Source organism: Chiloscyllium plagiosum, chromosome 2 (assembly GCF_004010195.1).
Source record: "Chiloscyllium plagiosum isolate BGI_BamShark_2017 chromosome 2, ASM401019v2, whole genome shotgun sequence".
NCBI classification, from domain to species: Eukaryota; Metazoa; Chordata; class Chondrichthyes; order Orectolobiformes; family Hemiscylliidae; genus Chiloscyllium; species Chiloscyllium plagiosum.
The window spans coordinates 60,243,021-60,261,531 of record NC_057711.1 but is presented as its reverse complement, the minus strand read 5'-3'; the positions used below and the strand labels follow the sequence as shown (position 1 = coordinate 60,261,531).

The 18,511-nt window shown below is 39.6% G+C and overlaps 1 protein-coding gene across 4 annotated transcripts in view; it reads right to left on the bottom strand.

Moving 5' to 3' along the window:
• Positions 1-18,511, bottom strand: part of fer (fer (fps/fes related) tyrosine kinase) — a 205,465-nt gene that overhangs the window by 38,852 nt on the left and 148,102 nt on the right. The window lies entirely within an intron of this gene.

Genomic DNA, 18,511 nt, shown 5'->3' with positions numbered 1-18,511 from the left:
CTTCAGATACGTAGAAAACACATAAGCCACAAGTTCAAAATTCAAAACTCCAAATAAAATCGTATTTAAAATGTATATAAATTACACAACGTTCATCACAAAATAAACTACATATTTATTGAACATGCACTTAAATTATCATGAAAAATGCTTACTTGCTAAAAGGTGCAATCAGAACATTTTAGACCTTCTTCACTACTTGTCATTTCTTGATCTCTAACTAACTACTGGACGCAACACAGGAGCAGAGTTGGTCATTCAGCCCATCAAGACTGATCCACCCTTTCGATCTGATTATGTCCGATCACCCACTTTGAAACCTTTTTCCCACAATTATTGTCACAGCCATTAGGTCATTGGTATCTTGTGAGAAAGAGTAACATGCCATTAGTTTTCGTTGCCAGCTGCACATGCATGTTAGCCTTCAGTGACCTCTCTCTCAAACAGCACCAGTAAATCACCTTGTAGGATGTTAGTCCTGATCTTGTTAAGTTTAATCCATCCAGCATGTACAGATCCCACCTTTCCCAATACCAATGCCTCAGAACTCTGATGCCCTCCATCCAACACCAGTTCTCTAAACAGATGTTCAAAAAATGAATCCTTCTATTCCTGTGCTCATTAGCATGTGGCACTGGAGATTATGCTGAGATTACAACATGAAGTACTGCTTTTAAATTAGAGCACAAGACCTTTGAAGAAGTAACAAAGAGGACTGATGAAGGTAGAGTAGTGGACATGATCTACATGGACTTTAGTATGGCATTCAACAAGATTCCACACAGTAGACTAGTTAGCAAGGTTAGAACAAATGGAATGTAGGGAGAACCAGCCACTTGGATATAGAACTGGCTTGAAGGTAGAAGACAGAGGGTGGTGATGGAGGTCTGTTACGAGCAGTGTGCAGCAAGGATTGGTGCTGGGTTCACTGTTTTTGTCATTTATGTAAACGACTTGGATGTGAACATAGGAAGTACGATTACCAAGTTTAAACATGACACCAAAACTTGTGGTACAGTGGATGGCTGAGAAGGCTACTTTAGAGGACAACGAGAATGTGATCAAACAGGCCGCTGGGTCGAAAAGTGACAGATAGAATTTAATTCAGATAAATATGAGGTGCTGCATTTTGGAAAGGCAAATCAGGGCAGGTCTTACACACTGAATGATAAGGACCTTGAAGTGCAGGTTCATAGTTCCTTGAAAGTAGAGTTACAGGTAGATAGGATAATAAAGAAGGCATTTGGTATGCTTGCCTTTACTGGTCAGTGCATGGAGTAAAGGAGATGGGAGGTCATGTTTTAGTTGTACAGGACACTGGTTAGATCACTTTTGGAATACTGCATCCAATTCTGGCCTCCCTGCTATAGAAAGGATGTTGTGAAGCTTGAAAGGGTTCAGAAACGATTTATAAGGATGTTGCCAGGGTTGGAGGGTTTGAACTACAGAGAGAGGCTAAATAGGTTGAGACTATTTTTCCTGGAGCGTCAAATGCTGAGGGGTGGCGTCATAGAGGTTTATAAAATCATGAGGGGCATGGATAGGGTGAATAGTCAAGGTCTGTTCTCGGGCTAGGGAGTCCAAACCTAGTGAGCATAGGTTTAAGGTGAGAGGGAAAAGATTTAAAAGGGACCTAAAGGGCAACCTTTTCACTCAGAGGGTGGTGCATGTATGGAATGAACTGCCAGAGTAAGTGGTGGAGTCTGGCACTGTTACAACATTTAAAAGAGTGGATGGGTATATGAATAGGAAGGGTTTAGAGGGATATAGGCCAAATGCTGGCAAATGGGACTAGATTAGTTTAGAATATCTGATCGGCATGGACGAGTTGGACTGAAGGGTTTGTTTCCATGCTCTACAGCTCTCCAATTCCATGACCAGAAAAAAAAGAATAGTAGCAAGCTGGTCAGGTTCCTCAAGCTTGCTCCACCATTCAATAGAATAATCACCAATCCAATATTCCTTATGTCCATTTTCCTGCCTTTTTCCCTGTAACCCTGGATTCCTTACTGATCAAAAATCTATCATCTCAACCTTAAATATAAATAAAGACACTGTTTCTACAGCTCTTTGTGGCAAGGAGTTCCAAAGACTCACAACCCTGCAAGAAGAAATTCTTCCACTTGTCAGTCATGAGGGGAAAAATCTTCTCAGCATTTACTCTGTTAAGCTCTTTAAGAATCCTTGAAGTTTCAATGATATCACCTTTCGTTCTTGGCAATGTCAATGAGTACAGTCCCAACCTGTTTAGACTTTGCAGATAAGACAATCCCTCCACACCAGGGATTATCCTGGTGAAACGTTTTCTGAATTGCCTCCAATGAAACAATCTTTCCTTAACTAAGGACCAAAACTGCCTCCAGTACTTAAGATGTGGCTTCATCAGCACCTTGTACAGTTGCAGCAAAACTTGCCGACTCTTTTTTTGTTAACCCCATTGAAAAGAGCCAACATTTCATTTGTTTTCCTGATTAGGAAGATACTACAGTTTGCTGATACGATTGGGGCATTTAAGGAACTTTTAGATAAGCAAATTAATATGCAAGGAACGGAGGAATATGGACCAACAGCAGGCAGAAACAATTAGTTTAATTTGGCATCATGTTCAGCACAACAAAGGGCCTGTTTCTGTGCTGTACTGTTCAATGTTCGATTACCTGCTGCATTTGTGTGCTAGCTTTCTGTTTCATGCACAAGTAACCCCAAGTCCCTTTATGTTGCAGCTTTCTACAGGTTTTCTCCATTTAAAAATACTGTTCTTTTGTTCTCCCTTTCAAAATGAATGACTTCATTTTCCCACATTATGTTCCATCGGCCAACGTTTTGCCCACTCACTTGACCTATCAATATCTCTGTAACCGCCTCCCATTCCTCTCTGCTTCGGTTCCTAACTTGTCATGTGACCACCTCCCCAAAAGTGCTATCCACATAGTTGTCTGCCTCGCAGATACATAACAGTGACTCCAGCTGTAGCTCAAGTTCTGCAACCTGAACTTCAAGCTTGCCAATAAACAGAAATGCTGAATAAAATCAGCCAATTTGGCAGCTTTTGTGGATGGAAGTAAAGTTAACATTTTGAGTCTGATATGGCTCTTCTTCACAACTTTTGTTCAAGTTTATGCAGCTGTTTACACTTACCGCAGATAAATGCACATGGCATGTCCTTGACTTCCCATATACCATAAGACATGCATTCTGTTTGATTAAATTGACATGCCATACTGCGATTTAAAAAAAATACTCCTTACAATTAGAAGAACAACTACATACCAATTACTCACCAATCAACTTCTTCCCCAAAGCAAGAGCCAATTCCTGAAGGCTGAAAAACCAGTCAGAGAAAGCAACACCTTCTTCCCCTCCTCACTGAAATCCTTTGCTCACCAACTCCCAATTAACATTCAGCAGAGGTGAGGCAGCACTTAGCCTTCTTCTTAAGCTCTCTGAAGAACAATTGAATTCAAGCTTCTGAAAACAGTTTAAAAGAGCCACCTTCTAACCTGCTGGAGCTGCTCTCAGAACTCAAGGCTGACAACAAATTCAGTTTCTTGAAATCTACAGGATAATTTTTAACTAAACATCAGATTTATCATCTGGATTTCTCCCTTAAAAGGTGCCTAAATATCTTGAACTTGCACAAGTTTTGTGTTTTGCATAGGTCTTCAGTGCACATCACTAAAAGAAGCAATTTCTATCAGGTAAACTGTACTTCCAACAAAGAGTCCCTTCTTATTTAATTAAAAAAAAAGTGCGGGTCTTGACAATAATGTTGGTGACCAACTTAGGAAAGAAAATTTTAATAAAAACAAAGAACTATAATTGCTGGAAATCTGAAACAAAAACAAAGCGTTGCAGAAACTTTAGCAGCATCTGTGGAGAAGGAAACAGAGTTAATGTTTTGAGTCCAGTGACCTTTTGTCAGAAATTGTTAGGTGGTCAGTAGTGACTGACTACATTGGGAAGAAACAGTATACAAAAAGCCATAACTTTGCACATATGTGGCATAGTGGGATATCGTACTTAGAGGGGTTATCTTATATTATATTGGAAATAGTAATTCACAATTTAAACTACCACCTGACCTGTATGCAGAAGAGGACGCTTCAATCTGATTCTAACATACAAAATGGAAAAAGTATGAAAAATATAATTTTTGGAATTAATCAAATTTCATAGTACAGAAGGAGGCCATTTGATCCATCATGTCTTTATCAGTTTCCAAGCGAGCTACCCAGCTAGTCCCATTCTCTAGCCCTATCTTCATAGCCATCTAAATTCATCACATTCAAGTTTAAATCCAGCTCTCTTCTGAAATCTGGTATGGAATGTACCTCCAGACAGCACATTCCAAATCCTAACAACTCTGAGGAAAAATGTTTCTCCTTATCTCACTCCTAGTTCCCTTGCTGACAATCTTGAAATCGTGACCACTAGTTAGTGACATATCAATGACTGGAAACAGAATATCTTTTTTTACCCTGTCAAAATTGTTCATAATTTTAAACATCTCAATAAGGTCACCTCTTAATCTTCTTGGCTTTGGGGAAATAAACCCAATTCTTCTACTCTTCCCTTGTACCTAATATCTCCTTGTTCCTGGTATCATTTCAGTAACTTTCCTCCGCGCTCTCTCCAGAGCCTTAACATTCTCCATTAAATAAGATGACCAGAAATGAACATAACCGTCCAAATGTGGTCTAATTATTTAGAGGGGTTAAGAATCATTTCCTTACTTTTATACTTCATATCTATAAGTCTTCTTGACAAGTGTTTTAACTTGCCTGGCAACTTTCAGAGAATCATGCATATGGACCCCAAAGTATGCTCCCGTAGTTCCCTCAAATTTACGCCACTAAGTCCGTACGGTCTCTCTGTTTCTATCAAAATTCATTACCTCACATTTCTCTGCATTGAAAGTTATCTTCCAAGTGTCTGCCCATTTGGTCAACCTGTCAATGTTCTTCTGATTTAGCCAACTTGTCAATGTCCCTTATGTTGCTTTTGCAAGAAATACACTCTGAGGAATGAGGTGTAACAATGTATGCAGACAATTACTACTACATAAATAGAAGTCTTGTTGATAACCATTTTCATTAAACAACTATCATTCTTCACAATTCCTTTTGCTCCAATTTGTTAAAGAGAATAAAGAATAATTTGATCAAGTACTGTCAAATGAATTGGCTTTACTCCTCCCCTTTTCAATACTACAGATTATAGTGCATCTAATGTTCATATAACAAATGAAAACATACCTAATAACACAAGAATATAAGTGTTTTCATTTGGTAGTGCAGCATTTGAATGTTGCTGGAAGAACAGGCACATTGTTGAAGTTTTGCCTTGTACTCATCGAGACAGATACAAGAATGCCAAATTTCAAAGACAGCAACAATTTATACTGGATGAGAAAAGCAGGACGATTGCTCGGAACGTTAACTCAAATTGGTCGAGGCATTGCCATTGAGAAAGCATCTCAAAACAACTGTGTCCTAGGCTTTTGTTTAATTTTTTAAAAAATGCCTGCATGTTCATTGGCTCGATAGTCAGTATGATTCACACTAAAGTCAACAGCTCGGAGTCTGATTCCCATTCCAGCCAGTGAGGTTCAGGGTCTGCCTTGCAGAAAACTCAACAAGAAGAATCAGAAGGCAGTGTGGTCAACTGTAGCACTGCTACTGCTGCAGCTCCAGTTAAATTGTTAGATTCACCGAATATGAGAGCAAGGTAGATTGTTCAGTTAAATGGGGAAACAATGAGAAAGTTTTATTGTAAATAAAGTTACAGTACTTTGAAATGAGATGCCCTGTAAAAAGGGTGGTGAAAACAAATTAACAGAAACATAGCGAAGGAAATTGAATTTATACTTGAAAATGATAAATTTACAGAGCTTTGGGGAAAAATGGGGTGGGAGGGGGGTGTGTGGAATCATATAGCTCCTTCAAAGAGATGAAATACCATACTCCTTCTATGTTGTAAAACCCAGCATTCCCAAGAACATTTGTCCAATTATTAGTTATTAGCCGATTTCAGTTGGAAAGTAAATGATTACCATCCACTGTTTTAAGTGCATACATGAGTGCCCAAACAGGATTTGGATCAGTGATGCTGACAACAAATGAATAACCAGTAAATGAAATATCACCACTTATGAGAGATATTGAAGGGCTGTTAACATCCAAAAAATCTTAAGGAGTGATATTCTTAATTGCATAAGGTACGGTAAAGAAACTTACTGGAAGAAAATGGCCTTAACATTACAGAATCACTGCAAAAAAGTGATAAGGAGAAAAGTAATAATATAGTTGTGAATGCTAGGTGTCTAAGAATTTGATACTTTTATCAAGTCCTACCCCAGGACTTGAGCACAAAAATCAAGGCTGACTCTCGAGTGCAGTACTGAGAGAGTGCTGCACTGTTAGAAGTGCCAACTTTCGGATGTGAAACTGAATTCCCATCTACCTACTCAGGTAGATGTAAAAGATCACATGGTACTATTTTGATGATCATCAAGGGAATTATCCCGAGAGAGTCAATAGTTGACCCGTAATAAAAATCACCAAAACAGATTATCTGACCATTGTCAGTTTGCTGTTTGAATTTACGATGGTGACAACTCTTCAAAACTATTGGCTGAAAACTGCTGTCAGATATCTCATGATTAGAAAATGTGCTATACAGATTTTTTTTGTAGAACTGCTCAAGATTTAAATCAAATATTCAAACATCAAATGAAGTATTGGACAGTATAACTTAGGACTGAAGTTCCTGATGCCCTCAGAAAGTATAACTTCAGAATGGTAGTTGAAATATAATGATCTGTTCTTGCAGGCCCATAGCACACAAGCACATTCGGACACAATGGGTATTCAGTATCACTCAGACATAAGCCAATTTTACTCAATTATTATGCGTCTAACATACACAACGTAATATAAAGGGTCCAATATTATGAAAAAAAGCTCATGGAATAATCAATTCTGCAGTTTTGTAACCAACTTTATTGGATGTGCGAACCATCTACTGAATGCAAGAAAGTAATGTAGGTAAAACCTAAGAATTTGTGTGCCTGAGAGTTAAAGCCAAAGAATAAAACCAAGATGTGATGAACGCTCAACAACCTGAAACATTAAGACTGTTCACAGATGTTGGCTGAACTGCTAGGTTTTTTCAACATGCCCTGTTTTTAATTGACGATCAATATTTCATTGTTATGTCATTGTTTTGCCAGGGGAAAGCATACTTCTAGGTACCGCAGCTGAAATTCAAAATACAGTCCAACAAAAAAAAATTGAATTACTGTGCCTGCACTCAAGGGTTAAACTGCAAAAACTGAGAGGTAACCAGAAGAAAATAAAAATAGCTTACTTTTTAAAGAAAACATTTTACATAACTGAGGTGAAGGAGCAGTACTAGGATTACACAATGCCACCTAGTAAATTGAATCAACTTCATACTTCTGTGGCATGAATCACAAAACCAAAATTAATTTTTTTAAAAATTGTGGAAAGTCATCACTTTCAATTTTTTTCAACAATGTGATTCTAATGTTTTTGTGTCTGGACTGAACCACATTGTTTGCGTTTTTCCCATTTCACAAAAGATGAAATGACTTAATGTGCACTTTTATTAATGTCTTTCCTGTATTCAGGATGACCCAAAGAGCGCCACAATGAATTATAAATTTTGAATTGCGGTTGCTGTTACAATGAGCTAAAAACATCAGCGTGATTGAGGGTATTCAGCCTGTTGTGTCTGTGCTGACCCTTTGAAAAACAATGGCACTTAGTCCTTCATCCCATTTTATTGTCAGCAACCATGTAAAATTAGTCAACCACAAGGACCTGTCCAATTTCCTTCTAAATCTATGGAGTCAGTTTCAGGCACAGACACTCCAGTAGAGTACTGACAACTCTTGTGAAAAAAATGTTTCCTTAACTTCCTGCCGCTGTTTGCTGACAATTTGAATCCATGGCTTCTCGTTAATGACCAATGCATCAGAGGGAATTTCTGCACAGGAATATTCCATACGTTGTAATGAGTTAAGTTATCTGATAATCTATTAGTAACCGTCACTGAAAGATAAGTAGTAAGCAAAACACCAGACCTCAACTATTTCAACTTGTAATAGTTCTATGCTTTTTTTTACTTGAATCTCATGGGAGATAGAACTTTGGATTTTATACTTCATCAGGAGTATCTTAAGATTGCAGGATGTCCCATTCAGAGTTAGAGAATTACAGCACAGAAAGAGACGGCTTGGCCCAATTAAGACAGAGGTGAGGAAAACTTTCTTCTCTCAGAGGGTTGTCAGTTTCTGGATTTCTCTTCAAGAGCGAATAGTGGAGGCTGGGTCACTGAATAACCAGACAGAGAGTCAATAGGTTATATGGAGCAAACAGATAAATGGAGTTGAAGTGATATTTGATCAGCTATTGCAGATGGCACTGAATTTGGAATAATTCAAAACTGTGAGGACAACATGGAATTTCAAAATGGCATTAACAAGTTAGTAGAATGACAGATAAGTGGCAGATGATGTTCAATACAAAGAAGTGAGAGTGATGCACTTTTGTTGAAGAAAGACAAGAATAAATGGAGGTTGGATTCTAAAGGGAGTGGAGGAGCAGAGTGACCTTGGTGTATATAAGCACAGATCACTAAAGGTGGCAGGACAAGTGGATTGCAGTTAATAAAGCTTACTGTTTTTTTGGCTTTCTTAGTCGGGGCATACAGTACGACTCAGCATGGACATCCACTATAAACCCACTCACTCCCACAGCTACCTGTTCTACATCTTCTCCCATCCTGCCTCCTTTCTAAAAAAGCTATCCCTTATTCCCAATTCCTCCACCGCATCTGCTCCCAGGAGGACCAATTCCACCACAGAACATGATAGCTAGCCTCCTCCTTCAAAGACCGCAATTTCCCCTCTCACGTGGTCGATGATGCCCTCCAGTGCATCTCATCCATTTCCTGCACCTCTCCCCTCGAACCCCATCTGTCCAACCACAACAAGGACAGAACTCCCCTCCCCCCAAATCCTCACTTTTCACCCACTCAAACTCCAGACACATCGCATTATCCTCTGCCATTTCCATCACCTACAAACAGACCCCAACACCAGAGATATATTTCTCTCCCCAACCCTATTTGCGTTCCTTAAAGACCATTCCCTCTGTGACTCCCTTGTTAGGTCCACGCCCCCCCCCACCAATCTACCATACCGTCCCGGCACCTTCCCCTGCCACCGCAAGAAATGCAAAACCTGCGCCCACACCTCCCCCCTTACTTCCGTCCAGGACACCAAAGGAGCCTTCCACATCAGTCAGTTTTACCAGCACCTCCACACATCTCATCTACTGTATCCGTTGCTCCCAATGTCTCCTCGACATTGGGGAGACAGGATGCCTACTTGTGGAATGCTTCAGATAACATCTCCGGGACACACTCATGAAATAATCCCACTGCCCTGTGGCCGAATTCTTTAATTCCCCCTCCCACTCTGCTAAGGACATGCAGGTCCTGGGCCTCCTCCACCGCCAAACCCTTACCACCCTACACCTGGAGGAAAACTGTCTCATATTCCCTTATGTGACCCTCCAACCATACAGAATCAACGCGGATTTCACCAGTTTCCTCATTCCCCCTCCCCCCACCTTATCCCAGATTCTCCTGCTCCTTGGATGCTGCCTGACCGGCTGTGCTTTTCCAGCACCAACTCTTCAACATAGAGTATAACAGCAAGGACTGATGTTGAACTTGTTCGATGATGTGGAAATGCCAGTGTTGGACTGGGTTAGACAAGGTCAAAAATCACACAATACTAGGTTATAGTCCAACGGGTTTATTTGAAAACACTAGCTTTCAGAGCACTGCTCCTTCATGAGATCCTAGTGAGAGAGGAAGACCTTAGACACAGAATTTGTAAAGAAAAGATTGAAGGGTCATATAATTCATGCAAACGAACTGAATGCACCTAAGGCGGCTCTTAAATCTTTAATCAGTTCAAATGGAGATGCAGGTTTTGATTGATTAATATGCAAATCCCAGAATTTCTTTCACGTCACTGCCCTAGGATAAGTTAAGATGTTATTAATATAAGGGAGGTGACACCTACAGTCAGAGAGCCAAGTTTGGTACCCATCAGGACAGCCTTAAACGGGATCTTGGGTTCATGTCACACTACAGGTCACCCCACCACATTATATACTCATACACAAACACACACAGACATTCACACAGACCCTCTCTAATACACACACACACTCTCACACACAAGCACTCTCTCAGATGCATATACTCCCTCACACTTACACACTCTCTCTCCCCCCTCACACACAAGCACTCTCTCAAAAACACACGCACCCTCTCCCTCACAAGAACACACACACATACAAAATATCTCTCCCCTTCTCTCTCACTCACACACATACAAAATTTCTCTATCCCACTCTCTCTCTCTCACACACACACACACGCATGCACACACATATAAATCTGTGGGATGAATTTACATTTGCAGATACATTTTATTTTGTTCAAGAAGCACACAATTTGTGGAGAGTAAATGTGGCATTTTATACACTCATACTTTGGAAATAAAACCAGTCTGACTCCAAGTTAAGGCACAGACAGATTCCAAACAAGATCTCACATCTAAAACACATTGTCTGGCCAGAGGTGTCACTTTCTTCATATTGATAACACTAAGTTATTTCAGGGGAGTGACTTGAAAGAAATTCTGGGATTTGCATATGAATCAACCAAAACCTGCACCTTCATTCTAACTTAAAGATTTATGAAGCATCTTAGATGTGTTCAATTCATTCACACGAGCTGTATGACCCTTTGGTCTTTTCCTTATAAATTCTGTGTTTAAGGTCTTCCTCTCTCACTAGCACCTGATGAAGGAGCAGTGCTCCAAAACCTAGGGTTTTCAAATAAACCTGTTGGACTATAACCTGGTGTTGTGTGATTTTTGAACTTGTACAAGACACTTGTTTGAGTATTGTGCAAATATGTGGGATCCACAAGACAGGAAAGTTGAGAATTTCCTGGACAGAGTGCAGAAGTGATTTACAAGAATGTTTCTCATGCATGGAACCAGTTATGAGGATAGATTAAAGAAGTTGGGACTGTTCTTAGCGATAAGGCGGCTGAAAGAAGGAGTGATCAAAATTTTCAAAATTATTAATGAATCAGACAGAGTGGGTAGGGAAATGTTCCTGCCCATAAGAGAAAAAGAACAAGAGGTGAATGATTTAAAGCATCGTACAAATGAAACAAGGATGATATAAGAAAAAAACTTCTTCACAGAATGAGTTTTCAGGTATGGAATGTGCTGCTTGGAAATGTAGTGGAAGCAGGTTCGATTGAGGTATTCAAGAGGGTAGCTGGTGATTATTTGGATAGAAATCACGTTCAGGGATATAAAAATCATGTCATGCAAAAAGCCTAATTAATAATATTATTGTAAAAGAACTTTTAGGGATGAGTAATGACAACATGATAGAATTTTACGTTATGTTTGAAAGTGAAATAATTCAAACTGGTGTTAAATTTGAAGGAGGGACATTCTTGAAACACGAGTCCCAAAATGGTTGAGTTGGATTAGGAAAATACTTACAGTCATACAGCATGGAAAGCCTTCAGTCCAACTCGTCCATGCCTCCCAAATTTCTCAAACTAAACAAGCCCCATTTGCGTACATTTGGCCCATATCTGGCTAAACGTTTCCTATTCATGTATCTGTCCAAATGTCTTTTAAATATTGCAACTGTACCTGCATCCACCACTTCTCTGGCAGTTCACCACCTTCTTCACGAAAAAGTTGTCGCTCAAGGTCCTTTTTAAATCTTTCTCCTCTCACTTTAAAATATGTGCCTCATCATTTTATAAACCTCTAAGGTTACTCCTCAACCTCTTATGGACCAGTGAAAAATGCCCAAGGTTATCCAACCTCTCCTTATAACTCAAACTCTCCAGTCTCAGTAGAATCATTGTAAATTTTTTCTGCACCCTACTCCAATTTAATAACATTCTTCCTATCACAGGGTTATCAGAATTATACAGAATATTCCAAAAGTGGCCTCACCAACATCCTGTACAATCTCAACATGATGTCCCAACTCCTAAATTCAACGGTCTGAGCAATGAAAGCAAGCTTGCCAAATGCCTTCTTTACCACTCACTTTATTGAAAATTGCATCACAGATAAATAATGTACATGAATCCCTAGGTCTCTGTTTCATCTGAACTGGAGGGGGACCAATATCCCGGCTGCAAGATTTGTTAGTACTACTCGGGAACCTTTAAAACTAGTACGAGGGGGTTGGGAGAAGGGGATAAGAAGAGAGAAAGTTGAGGATAGTGGAAGACAGGAAGTTAACTAGACAAGGAAAGCAAGAGCATGTTAGAGAATAAAGTAATTCTGATTAAGTAAACTGCATTTTTTTCAATGCAAGAGATCTAACTGATAATGTGGATGAATGCAGAGCATGTATGGGAATATGGGACAGGGATGTCATAGCTATTACAGAAACATGGCTGAGGGAGAGATAGGATTGGTATTAGGATACAAGGGATACAAAGGGAGGCAAGAGAGGAGGGCAAGTGGCATTTTTGCTTAGAGAGATCACTGCTGCTATACTCAGAGGATATTCACATGAGATTATCCAGTGAATCTATATTTCATCTATATGGGTGGAACTTATTAGGAGTGTATTAGATTCAAAGAAAAAAAAACTTGCAACTACTGTGGTTATGTGGCGCGTCCAGTTCATTAAGAAACAATATAACCACTACTGCCCCTCAACATTCAATGGTGTTACCAACACCAAATCCCCACTAAAAACATCCTGGAGGTTGAAACTAAACTGGACGTGCCACATAAACACACTGGCTGCAAGAGCAATTCAAAGGCTAGAAATACTTCTGTGAGTAACTCACCTTCTGATTCCCCAAAGCCCGTCCACCATCTATATGGCACAAGTCAGGAGTGTGATGGAATACTCCTCAATTGCTTAGATGAGTGCAGCTCCAACAACACTCAAGAAACTTGACACCATCTAAGACAAAGCAGCCCACTTGATTGGCACCACATTGACAAACATCCATTCCCTCCACCACCAATGGTCAGTAGCAGCAATGTGTACTATCTACAAAATACACTGTAGAAATTCACCAAAGATCCTCAGGCAGCACCTTCCATACCCACGACCACTTCTATCGAGAAAGACAAGGGCAGCAGATGCATGGGGACACCACCACCTTCAATTTCCCCTCCAAACCATTCACCATCCTGACTTGGAAATATATCACACTTCCTTCACTTTCCCAGAGTTAAAATCCTGGAATTCCCTCCCGAATGGCATTGTGGGTCAACCAACAGCCGATGGATGCAGCGGTTCAAGGTGGCAGCTCACCCCCATCCTCTCAAAGGCAGCTAGGGATGGACAATAAATGCTGGTCAGCCATTAATACCCACATCCCACAGATGAGTTCAAAATAGGATATTAACTCTGGTGAAGCAGAATCTGTACAGATAGAGCTTAGAAACATCAAGAGGAAGGAAACAATAGTGAGTTTTGAATATGAATCCGCAAACTATATTGATAATATTGAGGAAGGCATTAAACAATAAATTAGAAATGCAAGCATTAAATATACTGTAGTAATTATAGATGGCTTAAATCTACGTGTACACTGGGAAACAAAATTAGTAACACTACAGGAGAGGAATTCCTCGAGTGCACTTGGAATGGTTGTCTGGATCAATACATTTAGGAATCAAATGGAAAAACAGACTAGAAATTGGCAATCTAGCTGTACAAAGCTCCTTGGAGAAATGTGACCAAAATATGGCAGAATTCTTCATTACGATGGAAAATAATGTAATTGATTCTGGGACAGGATCAGACAAATCCATTGGAATTCTTTAAGGACGTAATGGCAGAGGTGATAAGGGAGAGTCAGTGGATGACTTTTAGAAGGTATTCTAGAAGATCCCACATAAAAGGTTTTCAATTAAACTTTTTTTTCTGTTCACTGACAGTTCAGTTGTTTTAGTAATACCTAGCATAGTCAACCTTCTCAAGTTCTTTAGTACTGCTTTTTGTTGAGGCTTTTCAGCCTGAGCTCATCACAACATGTACAAGAATACCAAAGCAAAGGGAAACAACATTTTTCAATATTCTAGAGAGTCTGGAATAGTTACGATGGTTTGGAAGGTTGCTAATCTAATCCAAATATTTTAAAAATGAAGTTAGAGATAAATCTGAAATTATAGACAAATTAGCCTGACATTAGAACATAGAACAATGTTGTGCCGACCTGTGAACTATTCTCAGCTCGTCCCCCTACACTATCCCAAAATCATCCATCTGCTTATCTAAGGATTGTTTAAATCTCCCTAATGTGGCTGAGTTGACTAAAGTTGACTTAGTATAATAGAAAATATAGAGAGTACATTATAAAAGATTTAATAGCAGAGTAGCTAGAAGATACGGACAGGTTTGGACAGTATGGATTTACAAAAGAGAAATCATTTTTGACAAATCTTTTAGAATGTTTTGAGGACGTAGAATGTTAGAATGTTTCGAGGTATCTACTGGGATTGATAAGGGGAAAACAGTGGGTATAGTTTATTTGGACTTTTCAAAATGCATTTAAAAACGTCCTAACAATGGACAGAGAACTCACTGGCACACCGGAAAAAAATCGGAGTAAATGGGGTCATTTTCTGAATGGCAAGCAGAGTACCACATGGATTGGTGCTTGAAAGCCAGCTATTCACAATATATATTAACAATTTAATTGAGGGATGACAAAACTAGGTGGGAAAGTGAACTGTGAGAAAGATGTAGAGATGCTTCACTGTGATTTGAGTAAGATGAGCAACTGGGAAAATGCATGACAGGTGAAGTAAATGTGGATAAATGTGAGTGATTATCCATTCTGGTAGCAAAAGCAAGGTGGCAGATTATCACAATGGCAAAAGACTGGGAAGGGGAAGGTGAAACGAGACCTGGGTGTCCTAGTATATCAGGAGAAAGTGAGGATTGCAGATGCTGGACAATCAGAGTCAAAACATGGTGCACTGGAAAAGCACAGCAGGTCAGGCAGCATTTGAGGAGCAGGAGAACAGGAATGACAAAGGGCTTCCACCCGAAACATTGACTCTCTCCTGCTCATCGAATGCTGCCTGACTGTTGTACTTTTCTAGCGCCACACTTTTTGACTCTGTCCTAGCGTATCAGTTACATAGAGTGGACCTGTAGGCACAGTGGATAATGAAGGCAGTTAATGGCACATTGCCTTTCATTGTGAGAGAATTGGAGTACAGGAGCATTGAAGCGCTGTGCAACTGAACAGTGCCGCGGTGACATTGTAGCAGGAATACTGTGTGCAGTTTTGATCTCCTTATCTGAAGGATGGAGGGTATGACAATAGAGGGAGTGCAATCAAAATTTATCAGACTGATCCTAGGATGGCAGGACTGATTCCTGAGACGGCAGGACTAACATATGAAGACAGACTGATCAATTAGGTCTATATTCACTGGAGTTTAAAAAATGAGAGGGGGGATCTCAGAAACCTATTAAAGCTCGAACGGGATCAGACAGGCTAAATGCAGGAAGGGTGTTCCCATTGGGAGTCAAGAACCAGGCTCACAGGGTAGGACAATTAGGACTGAGATGAGAAAAAAATTCTCATGTTTATAGTTAAATGTAGTTCTTAGGGCTAAAGGGATGAAAGAATATGGGAAAAGGCAGGAACAGGGAAATGAGTTAGTTGATAAGCCATGATCATATTGAACGGTGGAGCAGAATCAAAGGGCCGAATGACCTACTCTTAGTCTTATTTTCTATCTATCTATGATTTGTACAAGGGGAACATGTATAACTTATTGTTACATATTATTTGCAAAAACAGGCAGTTTGAGTAGCCCAACTTGGTCTCAAAGTATGTAACTTTCCATTCTGAGAAGCCATTTTTGGAGCCTGTTGTTAACGTAATACCTATCAATATAAATACAAATCTCTGAATTCCATGGCTTCAAATCTCTACTGGGCAATTTGTCAATTAGTTTTTGCAACCTCAATAAATCACAACCACAGCATCTCCATTATTTGTCCACTTTGTAAAGTTGGTAGTGAATCATGATCTGCCTTTAGAAATTCATGCTGACTTGCCTAATCAGGAATAGTTCTCCAAATGGAGAAAATGAGGATTGCAGATGTTGGAGATGAGTCAACAAGTGTGGCACTGGTAAAGCACAGCAGGTCAGGCAGCATCCAAGGAGCAGGAGAATCGACATTTTGGGCATAAGCCTTCATCAGGAAAGTTCTCCATATGCTAAGTTATGCCATCCAAGTGATTTACCTCGGTTTACAATTGAATTTAAGCTAACTGGTCTATTATTTCCAAACTTCCTTTCTTCAAGACAGGTATAACAAGTATTATAAATAGCAGCACTTAGGTCATAGAGAGATCAGTCAGCAATTGAATTGTGCTGACATGTAAGCACCCAAACAAATCATGGCTAGCCAGTTCTCTCTGCAGAAGCAGTCGGACCAACTATGCAAATCCGGTACTTCATTTTTTTAATTTCAGATTTCCAAACATTTGCAGTTTTTCTGACACTTTAATATCAAATCTTTGATTAGGGGATCAAGGGTGGGAGAAGACAAGAGAATAGGGTTGAGGAACATATCAGCCATGATTGAATTGCCAAGCAAACTCACTTGGCTAAATGGCCCATTTTTGTTCCTGTAATTTATGGACTTATTCCATTGTCCAGTCTGCTGTCACAGTTTTTTTTATATTCCACTGAATGATGAAGAAGGAAAGTTGGATGCAATTAACTGGGGTCCTAGTGATTAGCTTATCTTTGGTTTAATGAATTTCTTTACGAACCGTCACTTTGAGTAACTTCCACTAATTGTGAGAAACTTTTAATTGCCGAGTTCCCTACAATTTCAGTATCTACCGTTTGTGAAAATGGAGGCCAAGTATTTACATTAATGTTTTTGCTTTCACTTGTGGGTCATGATGTCACTGACTAACTAGGATTTATTGCCCATCTTCAGTTGCCCTTATGAAAGTGCTGGTGAGCCTCCTTCTTGAACCGCTGCAATCAAGTGCATAGGTTGACACACAGTGCCCTTAGGTTGGGAATTCCAGGATTTTGATCTAGTGACAGTGACAGAACGATGGTATATTTCCATGTTAGGATGGCGAATGACTTGGAAGGGAACTCACAGGTGATAAGGTGTCCATGAATCTCATGCCATCGCCCTCTTAAATGGAAGTGATCAAAGATTTGGAAGGTGCAGTCTCAGGATCTTCAGCAAATTTCTGCAGCGCATCTTGTAGTTAGTACATCCTGCTGCTACCAAGCATTGGTTGTGGAAGGAATGGATGTTTGTGACATTTCCTGAACTTGAACTATAAACTTGTTCTTTTCGCCTTGCAACGCCTTCCTGTCATGTTAATGGTCTTACTATTAATTCATGAATAGCAAATATATTTTCATTACCCTCTATTCTACAGCATTTTTTTATTCCCCTTCATCTTCCTAACCGTCATTTCTGTAGCTTCTTTATAAGCTCTAGATATTTTTAATTTCAAATTTGTTTTGTTATTATTGATCCATGAAATATCTGTGTCTCTAACATAATTTCTCTATAATATAACTCAAAATAATCTAAAATATGACCCAAATACACAATTTAGTGACATAATCATCTTACAGATCAACTCATCTTTATAATTTTGAACACTCGCCTGGAGAGAAATTCTGAAAAAATTTATTAAATAGCAACACAGTATTCTACTGACTTAACACATCTCCATACCTGAATATAATATTGCGTTTTTCCAACGTTTCCTGTTTGATTTGATTTATCATTGTCATGTGTACCTACGTACAGTAAAAAGTTTTGTTTTGTGTGCAGTACAGACAGAACCTACCATACAAAGGTTAGATCTCATGGAATACAGGGAGAACTAGACATTTGGATACAAAATTTGCTCAAAGGTAGAAGGTAGAGGGTGATGGTGGAGGGTTGTTTTTCAGACTGGAAGCCTGTGACCAATAGAGTGCCACAAGGATCGGTGCTGAGTCCCCTACTTTTTGTCATTTACATAAATGAGTTGGATGTGAGTATAAGAGGTACAGTTAGTAAGTTTGCAGATGACACCAACATTGGATGTGTAGTGGACAGCGAAGAGGGTTACCTCAGATTACAAGATCTCAACCAGATTGGCCAATAGGCTGAGAAGTGGCAGATGGAGTTTAATTCAGATAAATGAGAGGTGCTGCATTTTGGGAAAGCAAATCTTAGCAGGATTTATACACTTAATGGTAAGGTCCGAGGGAATGTTGCTGAACAAAGAGACCTTGGAGTGCAGGTTCATAGCTCCTTGAAAGTGGAGTCGCAGGTAGATAGGATAGTGAAGAAGGCGTTTGGTATGCTTTCCTTTATTGGTCAGAGTATTGAGTACA